At 45.4% G+C, this 16,219-nt stretch overlaps 1 long non-coding RNA gene across 7 annotated transcripts in view; it reads left to right on the top strand.

Annotated features, from left to right (window-relative positions):
- LOC110257799 overlaps window positions 516-16,219 on the top strand; it is a 37,360-nt gene continuing 21,656 nt past the window's right edge. For 2 of the 7 annotated variants that reach the window (XR_002340787.1, XR_002340792.1), the window contains exons 1-4: window positions 516-1,051; window positions 1,150-1,209; window positions 2,453-3,474; window positions 9,238-9,786. This is a non-coding gene — a long non-coding RNA (uncharacterized LOC110257799). The remainder of the gene's footprint in view (window positions 1,052-1,149; window positions 1,210-2,452; window positions 3,475-9,237; window positions 9,787-16,219) is intronic. The other 5 variants (XR_002340790.1, XR_002340791.1, XR_002340788.1 and 2 more) reach the window with 5 other exon arrangements.

Genomic DNA, 16,219 nt, shown 5'->3' with positions numbered 1-16,219 from the left:
TAAAGTTTTCAGGTTTCCAGAGAAAAGTCTTTAATTTTGGCACCAGAGCACAAGTAGGGGAGAGGAAGAGGCAAAGAGATGGAGAATGTAGGCAGAAGCCTTTCTTCTACTGCCACGTGTGTCTGTTTTTCAAATTAGACATCCCAGGTCTTCCATCAGGGTGGTTTGGTGTGTCCATCTAGGCAGTTTGCCACTGCTTGGAAAAGACACAAAGGCTTTTGTTCGTCATGAAAGAATTTTCTCATTCCCACCTACAGTAATTGCCAAGAATGGGATCTGTTAGAGTCATTGCAAAGAAGAATGATTGCCTTTCTGTGCCTAAGGCCACGTAGTAGAATTCGGGACCAACTCTGCAAAGACAGCAGCCTCCCATGTGGTCGGAGAGTTTCCTTTTAGATCATTTCTTTCTGGCGAAGGTCTCCGGAGCTTCAGCCACTCTGAAGACATAGGCACTTTTTTCCTTTTCTTTATTTTTTTTTGGGGGGGTGGGTCGGGGGTTACATCCATGGCATGCAGAAGTTCCCAGGTTAGGGAGCGAACCCGCGCCACAGCAGTGATGAAGCTGGATGCTCCATCTGCTGAGCCACCAGGGAACTCCCGGGACTTGTGTGCTTTTGAATGGGACCCGACACCTCCCTGATTTTTCAGACGCAAAATCTGAGACCCAGAGAGAAGAGGGGATTTGCTCCGTGTCATGCAGCCAGAGTGATGGAACGGGGCTTTGAACCCAGATCTTCTCCCTCCTGTGGGGAAATTGAACCGAATCCAAGCACACTGAGGAATATCGAAGGATCACACGTGCTCCAGCAACTGTCTGGGGAAAACTGGGCGAGAACTGTGAGGGGCAAACGTCCAAGTAAGCCTGATGCTTACGAAAAACAGTATGTCAGAGCGACTCCTGTCACGGTGACTGCTGAAGTCAGTTGAGTATCTGCTGCTTACTAGAAGCAGGACGGCGGGTAACATCGATATAGCTTTAATTCCATATAAAGAGATGGGAAAATTCCACCATCGCTTTGGAGGCACCTGCCAGCTGCCTGCATGCATTCAGGTATTTGTTCTGCTCAACAGGTACAGTCGGCTCGCCCTCTCCTTAGGACCTGACAAAGCTTCTTTAGGTCTTGACTTTTTTCTTTTGTTCTCCTCCAGCACACCCAGGCCAGCAAACCGCACTGCAGATGGCCTTTCAACTTCGTGCCTCTTTTGCTGGTAAGGACTCATGAGGTTTTTTTCAGGTAACGAGGGAGTGGCCCTGTTGAAAGAAACAAAACCAAGCACACCCTCCCTCACTTCCTCAAGCTTTGCTCTTCCTCAGTCCAGTCGTCTGTGAACTGGGAATAATATTGCTGGGTTTTTCAGTTTTTTTTTTTTTTGTCTTTTTAGGGCCGCACCTGCAGCATATGGAGAATCAGCATATGGCTGAATCAGAGCTGTAGCTGCCGGCCTACGCCACAGCCACAGCAATGCCAGATCCGAGCCCCATCTGTGACCTGCATCACAGCTCACGGCAACGCCAGGTCCTTAACCCACTGAGCGAGGCCAGGCATCCAACCTGCATCCTCATGGATGCCAGTCAGATTCATTTCTGCTGAGCTACAAGGGAACTCCGATATTGCTGTTTTATTCAGGTGCTTTTGCCATCCCCTGCTGGATACCAGACAGCCTGCCCCCGCATGAGAATTTTCAGATATTGGGACAGTGACCCATGGGCACCAACGCGTGTGTGGTAGGCTGAAAAATGGCTCCTTGAGACATCAAGCCCTAATCCCCGGGACCTATAAACGCTACCTTATTTTAAGAAAGGGTCTTTACAGGGGAGTTCCCACTGTGGTGTAGCAGAAACGAATCCACCTAGTATCCATGAGGATGTGGGTTCGATCCCTGGCCTCGCTCAGTGGGTTGAGGATCCGGCGCTGTGGTGTAGGTCGCAGACGCGGCTTGGGTCCCATGTCGCTGTGACTGTGGCTGTGGTGTAGGCCAGCAGATGCAGCTCCGATTCAACCTCTAACCTGGGAACTTCCATAAGCTGCGAGTGTGGCCCTAAAAAAAAAAAGAAAAAGAAAGAAAAAGCAAAAGAAAGAAAAGAAAGGGTCTTTGCAGATGTGATGAAGTCAAGGATCCTGAGATGAGGCCATCAGCCTGGATTATCTGGGGGAGCCCTAAGGACAGTCACATGCATCCTCCCAAGAGGGAGACCAGGTGACACACACACAGAGGAGAAGGCCGTAGGAAGAGAAACAGAGAGAGATTTGAAGATTCCAGTTTTGAGGCTGCGGCCATAAGTCAAGGAATGCTGGCAGCCACCAGGTGCTGAAAGAGCTGGGGATAGAGTCTGCCCTGGGGCCTCCGGAGGAAGCGTGGCCCTGCCAACACCTTAATGTCAGGCAAGTGAAATTGATTCCGGTGTCCGGAACTGTAAGAAAATCCCTGTCTGTCGTTTTTCCATCACCAGGTTTGGGATATGGTGTTGCAGCCGGCACAGGGCCCTGATCCAGTTGGTTACTCACATAGTAAACAGCAGAAAGATCGCCCAAGGTGAAGGACTCGGGGCCCGTGTAGGACAAAACAGCCGTGAGCAGGTGTCCGGGTTCTCGTTGCGGCGAGGGGTGGAGCTGGTGAGGGAGTTTTGCATGGGGGCAGGGCCGTCCATGGTTTGAAATCCCCGCTGGTGCCCAGGATAGAGCTCCTGCATTGCTGAGATGTGGGGCAAAAGGGAAGCAGGAGGGATGGGGCTTGAAAGCCCTTAGGAGTCAAAAACCAAAATGCGCTTAGACAGTTTATTGCAATGATCTAACTCAGAGTTGTAAAGACTTTAGAACAGGGTTGGAGAACAAGGCTCTGCACAAGGCAATTTGTAAGAAAAATTAGCTGCTATTATTTTTACCATTTTGGGGGGGTCACACCTGTGGCATATGGAAGTTTCTGGGCCAGGGATCAAATCTGAGCCACAGCTGAGACCTGCGCCACAGCTGCGGCAGTGCTGGCTCCTTCACTCCCTGTGCCAGGCCAGGGATCGAACCAGCGCCTCCACAGGGAGAAGCTGGGTCCTGAACTTGCTGTGCCACAAGGGAACTCCCTGGGCTACCTGTCTTTATAGTCACTTTGCTACTCTGTCTTCAAAATCATTTTCATTATTTGATGATATTCCTATTATGCTTCTGAGTTTGCTTCTGTCTATGCGTCTTCCTTGATGGGGTGTAAATCTCACAGGATCGGCAACCGTGTTTGTTCCATCCGTCATGATAATCCCAGCATCCAGCATAGGGCTTACTTAGCGCAGAGTCGAACCTCAAGAAGGGTTTGTTAAGTGAATAAGTAATTTTTAAAAACCTAACATTTCCTGAAATGAATTTTCTACATCACATGCTGTCCCATTTTTTTCTGACACAGAGCGATGGAAGGAAAGACGGGTGGTGAACCGAACTGTGAAGAGAGGAACTATTAGGAAGTTGGGAGCCTGCTGATAATCACTCTGTGGGTAATAGTACTAGAACTTTCAGGAATCCATAAAGAAAAGAAATCAGTGCTGTGGTCCAACACGTTCTGTCCCTCTTTGTTTCCATGCTCTCAGCTTCAGCCTCCCCCCGCCCCGTCTCTGTCACATTGATGCATTTAATAGGGAGCTAATTGAGGTCCTGGCAGCTAGATGTTTGTTTGTTCCTGAAAGCACCTGTCCACATAACTGCACGTGGGCCAATTCCAATTCCTCTCCCTCTTCAAAATCTCTCCGGTTTGTGCCAGTCTGTATGGTGCTGCTGGGTATCAGCATGCCCCCCCCCCATCCTGGTGGCCATCCCTTTCTTGAAGGCATCCATCTTCTGGAAGCTTCTACCACCACAGAGCTCTAGTGTCTATGGCAGTCTTTGAAGTGGTTACTTGGGCACGGTCAGAGGCTCCAGCCAAGCTGAGCCAGGCAACACAAGAAGGTGTGTGGCAGATGACAGATGGCGGCTGCTGAGTTGGTCCCGAGTCCTGGGCCAGCCCTTGGTGCTGAGCGAATGAGCATCGTATGTCCCACCTGAACCAAAAGAATTGCGACACATCGGCACCCTCGTTCGTGGACCGTCCAGACCGTCGCCTGTCTGCCCGCGTTGCCCCGCTTTCCTATCAGCAGCTTGCTCAGGCATGAATACCCAGAGCTGCTGGCTCCGCTCAAACCAGGCAGCTCGCGGCGCAGGTGGGATATGCGGGGTTCTCTCTTCTGGGAGGGGCTGCAGGCCATCCATGCACCATGGAACAGCTACTGAGCAGTCTTGGTGTTCACCAACCATTTAAAGGGACATTTTTTTTCATTCAGCGTTTCATCACCCTCGCGACCTTTATTCACACACTGTTTTAAGACATCCTTGTGGCCTTGTTATGAATATATATTTTGTTCTGGTTTTTATATGGCTACATAGACATTTTTTATTACAAAGAATTTGTAAGCCTATCATTATCTAGGCTGTATAATATTCTACCTAGTATAGTGGTTTCAACTGGGGATAATCGTGTCCCCCAGACATTTTTAATTGAGGTATAATTGACATATAACATTATATTAGTTTCAGGCATATGTCAAGGTTCAGTGTTTGTATACCCTGCAAAATGCTCACCACAGTCTGTACAGGTACCGTCCGCCACCATATACATAGTTATGCAAATTTTTTCTTTTCTCTTTCACCCTTGTGATGAAGATTTTAAGATTTAATCTCTTAGAAACGTTCACATAGGCAGGAGCGTATTATTAATTATACGCCTCATGCTGTATAGTACATCCCCACAGCTTGTTTATTTTATACTGCAAATTTGTACCTTTTCAAATTGATGAAGGGGGTCAAAAGGTAGAAACTTCCCGTGATAAAATGAAGGGGTATTGCTTTTGGATATAACGGTAAGGAGAACCTGGAGCCAGGAAATCCTTACTCCGTGATAGCTGTCCCCCTGTCCTCGCGAGAGGGTCTTGGAGCGCCGTAGACGACAGCCCTGGGAAACCATAGGTCTTTGGATGAGACTGTCAGTGTGCAGGTTGAAATCTGTTTGGGGAGGAGTTCCCGTTGTGGCGCAGTGGTTAACGAATCCGACTAGGAACCATGAGGTTGCGGGTTTGGTCCCTGGCTTCGCTCAGTGGGTTAAGGATCTGGCATTGCCATGAGCTGTGGTGTAGGTTGCAGACGTGCTTGGATCCCACGTGGCTGTGGCTGTGGCTGTGGTGTAGGCTGGCGGCTACAGCTCCAACTGGACCCCTAGCCTGGGAACGGCCCAAGAAATGGCAAAAAGACAAAAAACAAAAAAAATCCTTTTGCGGAAAAGAGGACAGGGAAGTGGAGGTATGTATACCTCCAGCCCAGGTTTGATAGGCCCAAGACTGAATTGTTCCCTCTGAGGTTGCTTCCCCCTTTGCCTTGACGGAAGGTGGTTGCGTGGGTCAGCCCGCTGGTGCACGTGGCCCGTCTTGGCTTTCAGGGTGGGATAGGAGCCCACGGAGGAGCAAGACCTCCGGTGTCGAGTCTGGGACCACCGGCCGGCTGTTTGCCGTTTCCTCCAGTCTCTCGACCCCGCAGGATTTGGCAGGCTTGGGACCAAGCTTACACCTGCGCCGAAAGAGGCCCCACTCTGGTGCCTGGGCTTTAGATGGCCTCGCTTTGAGGAGGGGACAGTGGACTGTCGGAGGTGTGCCCGCATAGAGCAGCTGGCCCCCTTCTAGATGCCCCATAAAAACCTGGGAAGCTGAATTCCTTGCCTAAGTGGCTACAAGCCCATTTCCAGAGCCTTCGCAAGCCCCTTCCCGGTGTCTGTCTTCCCAGGGACACACATGCCGTCGGTGTGGGCACCTGTGTGACCAGAGGGTGGCTGGGAAGCACGAGTTTGCTATTTGGGGGGAGAGGGGATGGAGTTTAGAAGTGCGAGTGAGTTTCCTGACAGGAGGAAGGGAGCCGGAGTGAGAAGAGAAGGGGGTAGGCGGTAGGTCACTTTTTGGGGGCGGATGTTCTACCTGTAGGTGTAGAACTTTGAGGTTTTTGCACTTGAACCTGGGCTTCCAGGTTGTCATGAAAGTATATTTGTTGAGAGAGAAGGGCAGGGCATTTTGTTAGCTGTAAAACTTTTCGATATGATTTTTTTTTTAAAGCACCATGAGTAAAAGAAAACAAAATTACGAATTGCTTTTTTTAAAAAGCACCATGAGTAAAAGAAAAAAAATTACGAACTTAGGAGTTCCCATTGTGGATCAGTGGTAATGAACCCGACTGGTATCCAAGAGGATGCAGGTTCGATCCCTGGCCTCGCTCAGTGGGTCAAGGATCCAGCGTTGCTGTGAGCTGTGGTGTAGGTCACAGATGTGGCTCAGACCCAGCGTCGCTGTGGCTGTGGCTGTGGCTGGCAGCAACAGCTCCGATTCTCGATCCCTAGCCTGGGAACTTCCATATGCCTCAGGTGCAGCCCTAAAAAGCAAAAAAAAAAAAAAAAAAAAAAAAAAAATCCATGCTTTGGCATGTGTGAGCCTTGTGAAAGAAGCCAGTCACAAAATAGAACACATTGCCTGATTCCATTGATATAAAATACGCAGAACAGGCACATCCGTATAGACAGAGAGTAGATTAGTGGTTGCTTAAGTCTGGGGGGAGGTTAGGGATTATAAATAATGACCGACTGGCCAGGACAGAGCTCTGTGTGGTGGAAGAAATGTTCTAAAAGTGGTGAGTGGTGGTGGTGGCAAAAATATGAATTTACTAAAAATCATCGAACTGTTCATTTTAAATGGGTGATTTTATAGTATTTAAATTATATCTCAGTGAAGCTATTAAAAAAAAAACACTCGGAGTTTCTGTCGTGGCTCAGTGGAAACGAATCTAACTAGCATCCATGAGGACCAAGGTTCGATCCCTGGCCTCACTCAGTGGGTTAAAGGATCTGGCGTCTCCGTGAGCTGTGGTGTCAGTGGCAGATGCCGCTCGGATCCAGCGTGGCTGTGGCTGTGGTGTAGACTGGCAGCTACAGCTCCCTTTTGACCCCTAGCCTGGGAACCTCTCTGTGCCGTGGGTGTGCCCCTTAAAAAGACCAAAACAAAATTAATTTACTAAAAATCATTGAATTGTTTATTGTAGATGGGTAAGATTTTATAGTATTTAAACGATATCTCAATGAAGCTATTAAAAAAAAAAAAAAAAAAAAAACCCAAACTATAGTCCTGCCTGGGATGTGGCAAAATTGAGGAACAGAGGCCTTGCTGTCCAGTGGCTCAGAATTTAGAATCTCTAATTCTCATGCTAATCTCAAGTTTTTGGTCCTCTACTAATTGCTCCTGATAATAGAGATTTTCTTCCTGATCTGAGTGAGAAACTCTTGGAACAGCCTCTGGCAGCGGAAGCTGTTGCCTTTTTAAAAACCCATCCTCGCCTCACCGCCAGGCATCGTGAAAACCACGCAAACCCTACACCTCTTGAAAACAGACAGCTGGACGTCCCCCACCACGTCTCAGGCACAAGGCGTGCGGCCCAGGCCGGGCGGCAGTGTTTCGAATTTTGCTTCCAGTATCCAGGCTGTGGAGCTGGCAATCGGGGACCCTGGATGTGATCAAGCTGAATCTCTCCTGAATGTTTCCCAGCCAGCCTCGGCAATCTATAGCGTAATTGTATTCTGCCACCGAGCTCTCAGCAATACCATCGTGCAGACCTTCCAAATGCTTAATGTGGTCATTAGCTGCGCAGCATAGTAGAAATTCGTGGATATGGTACAGGGTTGGGGAGAAGCTATTTTTTAAACGGAGACAAATAGCAGAACAGCTGCAGCCTTCTGCCAGGAGACTCTATTTTCCTTGCTTCTTTAGGAGTTTGGAATTAACTCCGGAGAGCGCGGTTGAAAAATTAGAGTTGGACGGAACCAAAATAACTCAGAAGGGGGGGTCCAGGCGTGGAGGGAATGCTCTCCTGCGAGGGCACAATGGCTCCTTCCTGCAGCCGACAGACAGCAGGCACCGCAGCGGGGAGAGGCCCAGGGAGGTGGCCGTCCTTCTGTGGCTGAGGTGGGGGAGTGCACAGCCCTGGTCCTGCCGTTTCAGTGTAAAATTGCCTCCGAGCCAGTAGGAGATTCCAACTTGTAGGAAGAGAAAAATTGGAAAGAGGAAAAAATGAGTCCAAATCCGAAAAGTAACATTAAGAAATCTTTTCTTCAGGACTGGAGTGTTGGGTTTTGGTTTTTGGGTTTTGGCCCCGCCCACCCATGGCAGGTGGACGTTCCTTGGGCCAGGGATCCAACCCACTGTACCACCAGGGAACTCCTTGATTGTGTGGCTATTTAAATTTGAATTAATTCAATGAAATTAAAATTTCACCTCTTCAGTCTTGCCACATTTCAGGTGCCGAATGGCCACATGGAGCTAGTGGCTACCATCTTGGACTTTGTGCATAGGGAACATTTTCATCATTACAGAAGCTCTGTGGAACAGGGCTATTGAATCTAGGATAATAAGAGGAGATATTTGGTCTGGTCCCGCCTGTTTATCCTATAAACAGGGAAGCGTTATCCGTTGAGGAAATATGATTTTATGAGATTACGTTGGGGGCCTACAGGCATTATGGATACACATGCAGCTCTTGTCACTTGCCCTGATCAGACCTGCATCCTCAGGCTCTCAGCCTCCGGTTCTCAAACCTGGCTCCACCTTAGAATCATCTGGAGAGATTTTCAAATGCCCAATGCTCGGCCCACAAAGCTGACCAATGAAATCAGAATTTCTGGGGAGGCAGATCAGGCATCAGGTTTCTAAAAAAAACAGTAAACTGGGGAGTTCCTGTCATGGCGCAGTGGAAACGAATCCAACCAGGAACCATGAGGTCTCGGGTTCTATCCCTGGCCTCACTGAGTGGGTTAAGGATCGGCGTTTCGGTGAGCTGTGGTGTAGGTCGCAGGTGCTGCTTGGATTCGGCATTGCTGTGGCCGTGGTGTAGATGAGCAGCTGCAGCTCTGATTGGACCCCTAACCTGGGAACCTCCATATGCTGTGGGTGCAGCCCTCAAAAGACAAAAATAAAATAAAATAAAATAAAAAATAAAGAACAGTAAACTTTAGAATAATTTTAACTTTACAGAAAATTTGCAAAAATAATGTGGAGAATTCCCATACACCCCCACCCCCCCCAGATTTCCATGTTATTGATATCTTACATTACTGTCCTACATTTGTCACAATTAATAAGCCAATATCAATGTATTGGTCCAGACTTCATTCAGATTTCCTAATGTCCCTTTTCTGTCCCAGGATTCCATCCAGGATAGATATTAAATTACATTCGGTGGTCACGTCTCCTGAGGCTCCAGGGTCGTGACAGTACCTGAGACTTTCCTTGCTCGTGATGACCTTGACAGTTTTGAAGCGCACTGGTCAGGTATTTTGCCGAATGACTCTCAGTTGTGATGTGTCTGTTGTATTTCTTGTGATTAGATGAGGTTATGGGTTTGGGAAAGATCCCAGCAGTAAAGCGCCATTTTCATGTCATTATGTCAAGAGTCATTATACGCCAGCAACATACACCTCTCTATTGAACTGGTTGCCGTAGTGTTTGTTAGGTTTGTCCACTGTAAAATTAGTCCATTTCCTCCCTTCCTAACTACATCCTTTTGTTTGTTTTGTTTTTCCGACTGCGCCCTCGACCTGCTTCTGCATGACCGGCGCCACAGCAGAGACCATGCTGGATCCTTAAACAGCTGAGCCACCAGGGAGCTCCTAAGTGCACCATTTTGGAAGGAAGTCACTGCCCAGCCCACATTTGAGGAGTGGGGCATTACCGTCCACTTCCTTGGGGTGAGGGTGAGTACATAAATTATTTGGAATTCTTCTCCATGGGAGATTTATTTTTTCTCGTCCATTTATTTCTTCAATTATTTGATTATGTAATAGGGACTCATGTACATTTACTCTGTACTTCAGGTTGTAAAATCCAACAAGGTGTTTATTTTGTCGCTCAAATTGTTCCACGTCTGGCGATTGGCAGCTCTTTCAGTTGACACGTATAGCACTTTGACATAACCCTATCAATCTAGGGTTTTGTTTTATTTATTTATCTACTTATTTTTAGCACTTCCTTTAGTAGGATCATCTTATATAGGTCCTGACCCATTCCTAGAATCAGCCAGTTCTCCAAAAGAGACCTGGTAAAGATTGAAGACGAAAAAACTGAGAGCTGGGCACTAAGCGTGCTTGTTGCTGGAGTCATTGCTTCGAAGACCGTAGCTGACAGTGCAAAGAAACGTATGTGCATGTACGAGCCTGAGTACATGCACACATGTCTAGAAATACATATATATTTTTGGTCTTTTTAGGGCCGTACCTGCAGCATATGGAGGTTCCCAGGCTAGGGGTCCCATTGGAGCTACAGCTGCCGGCCTACACCCCAGCCACAGCCACACCAGATCTGAGCCTTGTCTTCCACCTACACCACAGCTCATGCAACACTAGATCCTTAACCCACTGAGCAAGGTCAGGGATCCAACCCGCACACTCATGGAGACTAGTCGGGTTCGTTACTGCTGAGCCACAACAGAAACTCCTCCATAAATATTTCTATTTGGAACCATCTGTATCTATAGTAAGTTAAAATGAGTTCATACAGTTGTCTCTACAAGTATCAGAACCATGGGGTTCATTGGAGCCTTCCTTCCTCGTCTGTATCCTCTCAGTCCAGCAGTGAGAAATCTGGCTCCTGCCATATGCCATCCATTTACTTGGGTCAGTCCAAGTATCCACGTCTAGAGGTACCAGAATTGCTAACGCACAGCGGGAAACAAATGTATCACCTAGAGAACAGTGATTATGCACGGTTCCCACTGTCTTTAGCCTTACAGACGCCTCTCATCGCCAGAGTTCTTCAGCTCAGCGCTTCCCCCCAACCCCTTTCAGTAAGGTTGTTTCATTAATTTGTAAGGCAGTTAGATTATTTTTCACACGATGCATTTCACCTTGGGATCCCTTGACATCCTAAGTGCGTTGCAAAATTTGCGTACTTAAGGGATACGCTTTGTACTGTGAAGTTTTATGGGTTTGGCAAAGGAATGGCTCTGTGATCATCTACGTGGGCAAAGAATCTGGAAGAGAATGGATGTGTGTACGTGTAGCACTGAGTCGCTTTGTTGTACAGCAGAAATGCTCACCGCCTTGTCCATCGACCCGACGTTCATCAACCTTTATTTATTTTTAAATAAAACTTTAAAAAAACGGGAAAAAGAATTGAAAATGCATAGCCTCACGTACCCACCATTATAGTACCATTCAGAATGGTTTCACTGACGTAAAATAATCCTTTGTATTCAACCCCCTCCCACCCCACTCCAAACCCCTGGCACCTCGCTTTCTTCGCCATCTCTATGATTCTGCTTTTCCCACGATGTCATCTAAATCGAGTCCTACAGTATACAGCCTCTTTCACTCAGCAAAATGTATTTTTGTGTGTGCTGGCTATTGCATGGTGTGACAGCTCATTGATTTTTATTACCGAATAGTATGTTCCATGGTGTGGATATACCCTGGTTTATTTATTCACCTATTAAAGGACATCCTGGTCGTTTCCAGTTTGGGGCAATTCAATTAAAACAGCTGTAAACATTCACATGCAGATTTGGGGGAGGCCATCCATTTTCAAATCAGTTCGGTAAATACCTCGAAGCAGGATTAGTGGATCGCTTGGCAAGGCTATGTTCAGCTTTGCAAGAAACGGCCAAGTTGTCTTCCAAAGTGGTTGTATCATTTTGCATTCCCTCCAGCGATGAATGAGAACGCTTGTTACTCAGCATCTTTGCCAACAATTGGTATTGTCAGTTTGGGGCCATCCTAATACATGTGGGTTTTTTTTTTTTTAAAGTTATTCAGATATATGGTTTATATACATTTAAAATAGGTACATTCTGGGAGTTCCCGGTGTGTCTCAGTGCGTTAGGAACACGACATAGTGCCTGTGAGGATGTAGGTTTGATCCCTGGTCTTGCTCAGTGGATTGAGGCTCTGGTGATGCTGTAAGCAGCTCAGACACAGTGTTGCCAGCCATAAAATAAAAATAAAAGAGATACATTCTATCACCATAGACTAGATACATTTTTCCTAGAAGTTCATAAAAATGGAAACAGGGCACATGAACCCTTTTTGTGTTTGATTTCTTTCGCTGACACTAATATTTTGGTACTCAGTGGTGTTGTTTGCAGAGTAGCCCTTTCTTTTCTGTTGTGTAGTAGTATTCCATGGTGTCAATGTGCCACACTGAGTTACCCATTCATATGTTTGGAATAATTGGGTTGTTTTCAATTTTTGAGTATTGCAAATAAATATGCTGTGAACATTTTATATTTAACTCACTTGGGTAAATACATAGCAGTGGGGTGGCTGGGATGTATGTTAGGTGTTTGCTTAGCAGTTTAAGAAACTGTCAGTTTTCCAAATTGGTTGTATCCTCTTATAGTCTCACCAGCAGTAAATGAGAGTTTTAGTCATTTCACATTCTTGCCAACACTTGGTATTAAAAATCTTTTTAATATTAACTATTAGAGATGTTTTGTGTGGTTTGAAATTGCATGTTTCTGATAATTCGTGGTGTGGAATATCTGTTCCTATGCTTGGTGACCGTTGACATACCATCTTTATGATGGGTCTGTTCAAGTCTTTTGTCAATTTTCTAATCGAGTTGTTTTCGGACCATTGTGCTGTAAGATTTGTTTGCACGTTCTGTGTACAATTTTTTTGTGTTTTTCTTTTTATAGGAGCACCTGCAGTATATGGAAGTTCATGGCTAGGGGTCGAATAGGAACTGCAGCAGAGGCCACCACCACAGCCACGGTAACACTGTTCCAAGATGCATCTGCGACCTACACCATGGCTTGTGGCAATGCTGGATCCTTAATTCACTCCGCGAGGCCAGGGGTTGAACCTACATCCTCACGGAGACAACGTCACAGCCTTAACCCGCTGAGCCACAATGGGGCCTCGTGTATACAATTCTTTTGTCAGATATATGTATTACAGATAGTTTCTCCTTGTTCCCTTGGCTTGATTTTTCACTTCTCCAGTATTTTCTCATGAGGACCAGATATTTTTGTGTTAATGAAGTCGAATTTATCATTTTTTCTTTTATACATCATATTTGCATCCAGTTTAACAAAATTTTGCCTACCCAAAGCTGCAACGATTTTCTTCTATGATGTCTTATCAGAGTTTCATATTTTTAGCTTTTAGTCTATAATCTTTCATGAATTAATTTCTTAGGATAGTCTGTGTACATGATCATGTTGTTTGTATAGGAAAAGAATTTGTATTTGTATGTATATATTTTTTCCCATATATTTTACTGCCTTATTGCAATAACTAGGATCTCTAGTACAATGTTGAATAGAAGTGGTCGGAGTTGACATTCTCGCTTGTTCCTGCTGTTAGGGAGAAATCAGTCTTCCACTATTAAGTGTGATGTTAATTTTAGTGGGGCTTTTTTAAACATCTTTTTTGGGGGGCCACACCTGAGGCATGTGGAAGTTCCCAGGCCAGGGGTTAAACCCACACCACAGCAGTGACCTGAGCTGCTGCAGTGAAAATGCCAGGTCCTTAACCCACTGCACCACAAGGGAACTCCTAACAGGCCCCCTTTTTAGACTGACTTCTATTTGTAATTTGTTGACAGGTTCAACCATGAATGGATATTGGAGATTTTTTGTTTGTTTGTGTTTTTTTGCTTTTTAGGGCTGCCCCTGTGGCACGTGGAGGTTCCCAGGCTGGGGGTCTAATCGGAGCTGGAGTTGCAGGCCTACACCAGAGCCACAGCAATGCCAGATCCCAACCGTGTCTGCAACCTACACCACAGCTCACGGCAACGCTGGATCCTTTAACCCACTGAGCGAGGCCAGGGGTCAAACTTGCATCCTCATGGATGCTAGTCAGATTTGTTTCTGCTGAGCCATGATGGGAACTCCTTTTAACCATTTACAATTGTCCAGGTCAGTGCAACCATCACCACCACCCATCCTTAGAACCCTTTTCATCTTGTACAACTAAAACTCTGTCCCCGCTGAGTTAGGTTCCTTCTGTCCCTAGTTTATTGAGTGTTTTTTTTTTTTAAATCATTAAAGGGTGTTGACTTCTCTCAAATGCTTTCCGTACCAATTGAGATGATCATGTGTTTTCTTCCTTTATTCTGTTAATGTGATGTATTGCATTAATTGATTTTCATGTGTTGAAGCATAATATCCTTTTGTTGGTCTTTAAATATTTGTGGAATCTTTAGTAATGTCACCTCTCTCATTTGTGATATTGATAATTTGTTTTTTTTTTCACTTCTTCCCCTTATCATCATGGCCAGGTGCTTCTCAATTGTATAGATTAACTCAATAAACCAGATTTTTGGAGTTCCCGTTGTGGCGCATCAGGAAGAAATCCAACTACGAACCATGAGGATGCGGGTTAGGTCCCCGGCCTTGCTCAGTGGGTTGGGGACCCAGTGTTGCTGTGAACTGTGGTGTAGGTCACAGACGTGGCTCGGATCCTGCGTTGCTGTGGCTCTGGCGTAGGCTGACTGCTGTAGCTCCAATTCAACCCCAGCTTAGGAACTTCTATGTGCCCTGGGTGCGGGCCTAAGAAAAAGCAAAACAAACCAACCAACCAGATTTCTCTTTCATTGATTTTGTCTATTGTTTGTGTTTTCTATTGCAGTGATTCTGATCTGATCCTTATTATTTCCGTTCTTATGCTTAGTTTGGGTTTCCTTTGCTCTTTTTTCCTAGTGCTTTAACATACAAGCCGAGATCATTGATCTGAGACCTTTCTTATTTTCCAACAGAGGTGTATAATGCAATATATTTTCTTCGACGTATTGGATATGCCGTATTTCCCTTTTCATTTAGTTTTAACACATTTTAAATTTCCATTGTGATTTCTTCTTTGTCTCCTAAGTTATTTATATGTATTTTATTTAGTTTACAAATATTTGGAGATTTTTCAGATATCTTTCCCATTGATTTCTGCTGTAATTCGATAGTGGTCAGAGAACACACTTTATATAACTTGAATCTTTTAAAATTTAATTTGGCTTGTGTTAAGGCCCCAGTATGGCATGTCTTGGTAAACGTTCCATGTGCATGTAAAAACGAAAGTGTGTTCTGCTGCGTAGGTTAATTAGGTCCAATGGACTGATTTTCTTGTTTAGGTCTGCTGATTTTTATGTACATACTTTCTATCAGCTATGGAGGGAGAGGAGTATTATAATCTCATTGTATTGTATTGTATTGTATTGTATTATTTTTTGTCTTTGTCTTTTTAGGGCCACACTTGTAGCCCATGGAGATTCCCAGGCTAGGGGTCGAATCGGAGCTGCAGCTGCCGGCCTACACCACAGCCACAGCCACGCGGTATCCGAGCCGTGTCTGCGACCTACACCACGGCTCACAGCCACGCCGGATCCTTCACCCACTGAGTGAGGCCGGGGATCGAACCCACTTCCTCACGGTTACTAGTTGTGTTTGTTAACCGCTGGGCCGTCATGGCAACTCCTCATCTCCCATTTTAACGGTGGATTTTTCTCTACTAATTTTGAAGTTCTTTTAGTTTTTCTTTACATATTTAAAAACTCAGTTCTTAGGTTCGGAAATGGTTTGTTATGTTCTATTGATAAAAAAATGATCTTCTTTATCTCTAATAATATTCTTTCCTCTGAAATCTGCTCTGTTGGACAGTAATATAGCAATTCCAGCCTTCTTTGGACTAGTGTCGGCATGAGATTTTAGCCTATTTTTGTCTTTATATTTAAAGTGGCTTTCTTATGGGCAGCATATAGGTGGGTTTTATTTTTTATCCGATCTAATTATCTCCAACCGTTGTGCGTGTGGCGTTTAGGCGGTTTATATGTATTCTGATTCTTGATACTGTTGGGTTTAAATCTCTTTGTTTCTCTTTCTGCCGTCTTTTGGATGAACCCAGTGTTTTTTTGTATTTCCATTTTATCTCCTTTGTTTGTTTATTCGCTGTAACTCTCAGTGTCCTTATTCGGTGCTTCCCGTAAGGTTTATTATATATATTATTGTACTTATTACGATCTGCATTCAAGTGACATTATACTGTTTCACATAAAGTGTGAGAACCACACAGAAGTATGCTTCGATTTCTCCCCTCCTGACCTTTGTGCTATCATTTTCATACATTATTCTTCAGCGTATATTATAAATCCCTGGCACAATGTTTTCTCTTTAAAACACTCCATTATCTTTTTCAGCATCTT

Source organism: Sus scrofa, chromosome X (genome assembly GCF_000003025.6).
Source record: "Sus scrofa isolate TJ Tabasco breed Duroc chromosome X, Sscrofa11.1, whole genome shotgun sequence".
Taxonomy (NCBI): Eukaryota; Metazoa; Chordata; class Mammalia; order Artiodactyla; family Suidae; genus Sus; species Sus scrofa.
This window is presented reverse-complemented; position numbering and strand designations above follow the sequence as displayed.